This window comes from Trifolium pratense, unplaced genomic scaffold, assembly GCF_020283565.1.
Source record: "Trifolium pratense cultivar HEN17-A07 unplaced genomic scaffold, ARS_RC_1.1 scaffold_80, whole genome shotgun sequence".
Taxonomy (NCBI): domain Eukaryota; kingdom Viridiplantae; phylum Streptophyta; class Magnoliopsida; order Fabales; family Fabaceae; genus Trifolium; species Trifolium pratense.
Window position 1 is genome coordinate 30001 of NW_025721062.1, and position 7500 is coordinate 37500.

The following is a 7500-nucleotide window of genomic DNA, read 5'->3' on the forward strand; positions in this document are numbered from 1 at the left end:
TAGTTTTTGCTTGCCTGCTGTGCCCATAGGCGCGCCCCGTGCCTGCCGAGCCTACCCCCACACCCACCCTCCCCCTATATATGACTGGAAGGCCATTTTCAGTTTTGTAGAAAAAGTGCACTTTTTTCCCTGTATCCATAAGTTTTTAAAAGTGCTTAAAAGTGGACCTAGAAGACGAATTTTTTTTTGAATTTTTTTATGGTTGTTAGGGACATTAAAACAAGCAAAACCACGAAAGAATCGTAATATTCCGATGTCGGATGAATTAATTACGAATTTTTCGGCCGAAACTTCGCAAAGGGCGGATACCACGTAAAAAACAACCTAGAAGTCGAATTTTGACTTCGTTTTTTTTGTGCACACCCCACACAATAAGTATAAGTGGACTGGAAAGTGGCTAAGCGATCCGACGAAGTTTCGATTGAGTTTGATTTTTTGGCCGAAAACTCGAAAAAAGGCGGATTTGACGTAAAACGCCGCCTAGAAGTCGAATTTTGAGACGGTGTCTTGTGTGCACACTCCACACAATATGTATAAGTGGACTGGAAAGTGGCTAAGCATTCCGAGGAATTTTCGATTTATTTTGATTTTTCGGCCGAAACGCCGAAAATAGGCGGATTTGACGTAAAACGCCTCATATAAGTCGAATTTTGGGAAGGTGTCTTGTGTGCACACTGCACACAATATGTATAAGTGGACTGGAAAGTCGCTAAGCATTCCGAGGAAGTTTCGATTTATTTTGATTTTTCGGCCGAAACGCCGAAAATAGGCGGATTTGACGTAAAACGCCTCATATAAGTCGAATTTTGGGAAGGTGTCTTGTGTGCACACTGCACATAATATGTATAAGTGGACTGGAAAGTGGAAAAATATTTTCGGAGCACTTTGATTTTTTGGCCCCCCGCGTGCCTTGCCACGCCCTTGCTTATAGCAAAACGAGACGGGGCCTTGGTCCAACTTGGCATAGGCATGGAATTTGATCTTTATTACTTGGCCACGGTCATGCCACGGTACATGGAGGTTGCTTGACACCCCCGTGTGCATTTCGGAGCACTTTGATTTTTTGGCCCCCCGCGTGCCTTGCCACGCCCTTGCTTATAGCAAAACGAGACGGGGCCTTGGTCCAACTTGGCATAGGCATGGAATTTGATCTTTATTACTTGCACCCCCGTGTGCATTTTCGGAGCACTTTGATTTTTTGGCCCCCCGCGTGCCTTGCCACGCCCTTGCTTATAGCAAAACGAGACGGGGCCTTGGTCCAACTTGGCATAGGCATGGAATTTGATCTTTATTACTTGGCCACGGTCATGCCACGGTACATGGAGGTTGCTTGACACCCCCGTGTGCATTTCGGAGCACTTTGATTTTTTGGCCCCCCGCGTGCCTTGCCACGCCCTTGCTTATAGCAAAACGAGACGGGGCCTTGGTCCAACTTGGCCTAGGCATTTGGAGGTTGCTTGACACCCCCGTGTGCATTTTCGGAGCACTTTGATTTTTTGGCCCCCCGCGTGCCTTGCCACGCCCTTGCTTATAGCAAAACGAGACGGGGCCTTGGTCCAACTTGGCCTAGGCATGGAATTTGATCTTTATTACTTGGCCACGGTCATGCCACGGTACATGGAGGTTGCTTGACACCCCCGTGTGCATTTCGGAGCACTTTGATTTTTTGGCCCCCCGCGTGCCTTGCCACGCCCTTGCTTATAGCAAAACGAGACGGGGCCTTGGTCCAACTTGGCATAGGCATGGAATTTGATCTTTATTACTTGGCCACGGTCATGCCACGGTACATGGAGGTTGCTTGACACCCCCGTGTGCATTTCGGAGCACTTTGATTTTTTGGCCCCCCGCGTGCCTTGCCACGCCCTTGCTTATAGCAAAACGAGACGGGGCCTTGGTCCAACTTGGCATAGGCATGGAATTTGATCTTTATTACTTGGCCACGGTCATGCCAACATGGAGGTTGCTTGACACCCCCGTGTGCATTTTCGGAGCACTTTGATTTTTTGGCCCCCCGCGTGCCTTGCCACGCCCTTGCTTATAGCAAAACGAGATGGGGCCTTGGTCCAACTTGGCATAGGCATGGAATTTGATCTTTATTACTTGGCCACGGTCATGCCACGGTACATGGAGGTTGCTTGACACCCCCGTGTGCATTTTGGAGCACTTTGATTTTTTGGCCCCCCGCGTGCCTTGCCACGCCCTTGCTTATAGCAAAGAGACGGGGCCTTGGTCCAACTTGGCATAGGCATGGAATTTGATCTTTATTACTTGGCCACGGTCATGCCACGGTACATGGAGGTTGCTTGACACCCCCGTGTGCATTTTTTGATTTTTTGGCCCCCCGCGTGCCTTGCCACGCCCTTGCTTATAGCAAAACGAGACGGGGCCTTGGTCCAACTTGGCATAGGCATGGAATTTGATCTTTATTACTTGGCCACGGTCATGCCACGGTACATGGAGGTTGCTTGACACCCCCGTGTGCATTTTCGGAGCACTTTGATTTTTTGGCCCCCCGCGTGCCTTGCCACGCCCTTGCTTATAGCAAAACGAGACGGGGCCTTGGTCCAACTTGGCATAGGCATGGAATTTGATCTTTATTACTTGGCCACGGTCATGCCACGGTACATGGAGGTTGCTTGACACCCCCGTGTGCATTTTCGGAGCACTTTGATTTTTTGGCCCCCCGCGTGCCTTGCCACGCCCTTGCTTATAGCAAAACGAGACGGGGCCTTGGTCCAACTTGGCATAGGCATGGAATTTGATCTTTATTACTTGGCCACGGTCATGCCACGGTACATGGAGGTTGCTTGACACCCCCGTGTGCATTTCGGAGCACTTTGATTTTTTGGCCCCCCGCGTGCCTTGCCACGCCCTTGCTTATAGCAAAACGAGACGGGGCCTTGGTCCAACTTGGCCTAGGCATGGAATTTGATCTTTATTACTTGGCCACGGTCATGCCACGGTACATGGAGGTTGCTTGACACCCCCGTGTGCATTTTCGGAGCACTTTGATTTTTTTGGCCCCCCGCGTGCCTTGCCACGCCCTTGCTTATAGCAAAACGAGACGGGGCCTTGGTCCAACTTGGCATAGGCATGGAATTTGATCTTTATTACTTGGCCACGGTCATGCCACGGTACATGGAGGTTGCTTGACACCCCCGTGTGCATTTCGGAGCACTTTGATTTTTTGGCCCCCCGCGTGCCTTGCCACGCCCTTGCTTATAGCAAAACGAGACGGGGCCTTGGTCCAACTTGGCATAGGCATGGAATTTGATCTTTATTACTTGGCCACGGTCATGCCACGGTACATGGAGGTTGCTTGACACCCCCGTGTGCATTTTCGGAGCACTTTGATTTTTTGGCCCCCCGCGTGCCTTGCCACGCCCTTGCTTATAGCAAAACGAGATGGGGCCTTGGTCCAACTTGGCATAGGCATGGAATTTGATCTTTATTACTTGGCCACGGTCATGCCACGGTACATGGAGGTTGCTTGACACCCCCGTGTGCATTTTGGAGCACTTTGATTTTTTGGCCCCCCGCGTGCCTTGCCACGCCCTTGCTTATAGCAAAACGAGACGGGGCCTTGGTCCAACTTGGCATAGGCATGGAATTTGATCTTTATTACTTGGCCACGGTCATGCCACGGTACATGGAGGTTGCTTGACACCCCCGTGTGCATTTCGGAGCACTTTGATTTTTTGGCCCCCCGCGTGCCTTGCCACGCCCTTGCTTATAGCAAAACGAGACGGGGCCTTGGTCCAACTTGGCATAGGCATGGAATTTGATCTTTATTACTTGGCCACGGTCATGCCACGGTACATGGAGGTTGCTTGACACCCCCGTGTGCATTTTCGGAGCACTTTGATTTTTTGGCCCCCCGCGTGCCTTGCCACGCCCTTGCTTATAGCAAAACGAGACGGGGCCTTGGTCCAACTTGGCATAGGCATGGAATTTGATCTTTATTACTTGGCCACGGTCATGCCACGGTACATGGAGGTTGCTTGACACCCCCGTGTGCATTTCAGAGCACTTTGATTTTTTGGCCCCCCGCGTGCCTTGCCACGCCCTTGCTTATAGCAAAACGAGACGGGGCCTTGGTCCAACTTGGCATAGGCATGGAATTTGATCTTTATTACTTGGCCACGGTCATGCCACGGTACATGGAGGTTGCTTGACACCCCCGTGTGCATTTTGGAGCACTTTGATTTTTTGGCCCCCCGCGTGCCTTGCCACGCCCTTGCTTATAGCAAAACGAGACGGGGCCTTGGTCCAACTTGGCATAGGCATGGAATTTGATCTTTATTACTTGGCCACGGTCATGCCACGGTACATGGAGGTTGCTTGACACCCCCGTGTGCATTTCGGAGCACTTTGATTTTTTGGCCCCCCGCGTGCCTTGCCACGCCCTTGCTTATAGCAAAACGAGACGGGGCCTTGGTCCAACTTGGCATAGGCATGGAATTTGATCTTTATTACTTGGCCACGGTCATGCCACGGTACATGGAGGTTGCTTGACACCCCCGTGTGCATTTTCGGAGCACTTTGATTTTTTGGCCCCCCGCGTGCCTTGCCACGCCCTTGCTTATAGCAAAACGAGACGGGGCCTTGGTCCAACTTGGCATAGGCATGGAATTTGATCTTTATTACTTGGCCACGGTCATGCCACGGTACATGGAGGTTGCTTGACACCCCCGTGTGCATTTCGGAGCACTTTGATTTTTTGGCCCCCCGCGTGCCTTGCCACGCCCTTGCTTATAGCAAAACGAGACGGGGCCTTGGTCCAACTTGGCATAGGCATGGAATTTGATCTTTATTACTTGGCCACGGTCATGCCACGGTACATGGAGGTTGCTTGACACCCCCGTGTGCATTTTCGGAGCACTTTGATTTTTTGGCCCCCCGCGTGCCTTGCCACGCCCTTGCTTATAGCAAAACGAGACGGGGCCTTGGTCCAACTTGGCATAGGCATGGAATTTGATCTTTATTACTTGGCCACGGTCATGCCACGGTACATGGAGGTTGCTTGACACCCCCGTGTGCATTTCGGAGCACTTTGATTTTTTGGCCCCCCGCGTGCCTTGCCACGCCCTTGCTTATAGCAAAACGAGACGGGGCCTTGGTCCAACTTGGCATAGGCATGGAATTTGATCTTTATTACTTGGCCACGGTCATGCCACGGTACATGGAGGTTGCTTGACACCCCCGTGTGCATTTCGGAGCACTTTGATTTTTTGGCCCCCCGCGTGCCTTGCCACGCCCTTGCTTATAGCAAAACGAGACGGGGCCTTGGTCCAACTTGGCATAGGCATGGAATTTGATCTTTATTACTTGGCCACGGTCATGCCACGGTACATGGAGGTTGCTTGACACCCCCGTGTGCATTTTCGGAGCACTTTGATTTTTTGGCCCCCCGCGTGCCTTGCCACGCCCTTGCTTATAGCAAAACGAGACGGGGCCTTGGTCCAACTTGGCATAGGCATGGAATTTGATCTTTATTACTTGGCCACGGTCATGCCACGGTACATGGAGGTTGCTTGACACCCCCGTGTGCATTTTCGGAGCACTTTGATTTTTTGGCCCCCCGCGTGCCTTGCCACGCCCTTGCTTATAGCAAAACGAGACGGGGCCTTGGTCCAACTTGGCATAGGCATGGAATTTGATCTTTATTACTTGGCCACGGTCATGCCACGGTACATGGAGGTTGCTTGACACCCCCGTGTGCATTTCGGAGCACTTTGATTTTTTGGCCCCCCGCGTGCCTTGCCACGCCCTTGCTTATAGCAAAACGAGACGGGGCCTTGGTCCAACTTGGCCTAGGCATGGAATTTGATCTTTATTACTTGGCCACGGTCATGCCACGGTACATGGAGGTTGCTTGACACCCCCGTGTGCATTTTCGGAGCACTTTGATTTTTTGGCCCCCCGCGTGCCTTGCCACGCCCTTGCTTATAGCAAAACGAGACGGGGCCTTGGTCCAACTTGGCATAGGCATGGAATTTGATCTTTATTACTTGGCCACGGTCATGCCACGGTACATGGAGGTTGCTTGACACCCCCGTGTGCATTTCGGAGCACTTTGATTTTTTGGCCCCCCGCGTGCCTTGCCACGCCCTTGCTTATAGCAAAACGAGACGGGGCCTTGGTCCAACTTGGCATAGGCATGGAATTTGATCTTTATTACTTGGCCACGGTCATGCCACGGTACATGGAGGTTGCTTGACACCCCCGTGTGCATTTTCGGAGCACTTTGATTTTTTGGCCCCCCGCGTGCCTTGCCACGCCCTTGCTTATAGCAAAACGAGATGGGGCCTTGGTCCAACTTGGCATAGGCATGGAATTTGATCTTTATTACTTGGCCACGGTCATGCCACGGTACATGGAGGTTGCTTGACACCCCCGTGTGCATTTTGGAGCACTTTGATTTTTTGGCCCCCCGCGTGCCTTGCCACGCCCTTGCTTATAGCAACACGAGACGGGGCCTTGGTCCAACTTGGCATAGGCATGGAATTTGATCTTTATTACTTGGCCACGGTCATGCCACGGTACATGGAGGTTGCTTGACACCCCCGTGTGCATTTCGGAGCACTTTGATTTTTTGGCCCCCCGCGTGCCTTGCCACGCCCTTGCTTATAGCAAAACGAGACGGGGCCTTGGTCCAACTTGGCATAGGCATGGAATTTGATCTTTATTACTTGGCCACGGTCATGCCACGGTACATGGAGGTTGCTTGACACCCCCGTGTGCATTTTCGGAGCACTTTGATTTTTTGGCCCCCCGCGTGCCTTGCCACGCCCTTGCTTATAGCAAAACGAGACGGGGCCTTGGTCCAACTTGGCATAGGCATGGAATTTGATCTTTATTACTTGGCCACGGTCATGCCACGGTACATGGAGGTTGCTTGACACCCCCGTGTGCATTTCAGAGCACTTTGATTTTTTGGCCCCCCGCGTGCCTTGCCACGCCCTTGCTTATAGCAAAACGAGACGGGGCCTTGGTCCAACTTGGCATAGGCATGGAATTTGATCTTTATTACTTGGCCACGGTCATGCCACGGTACATGGAGGTTGCTTGACACCCCCGTGTGCATTTTGGAGCACTTTGATTTTTTGGCCCCCCGCGTGCCTTGCCACGCCCTTGCTTATAGCAAAACGAGACGGGGCCTTGGTCCAACTTGGCATAGGCATGGAATTTGATCTTTATTACTTGGCCACGGTCATGCCACGGTACATGGAGGTTGCTTGACACCCCCGTGTGCATTTCGGAGCACTTTGATTTTTTGGCCCCCCGCGTGCCTTGCCACGCCCTTGCTTATAGCAAAACGAGACGGGGCCTTGGTCCAACTTGGCATAGGCATGGAATTTGATCTTTATTACTTGGCCACGGTCATGCCACGGTACATGGAGGTTGCTTGACACCCCCGTGTGCATTTTCGGAGCACTTTGATTTTTTGGCCCCCCGCGTGCCTTGCCACGCCCTTGCTTATAGCAAAACGAGACGGGG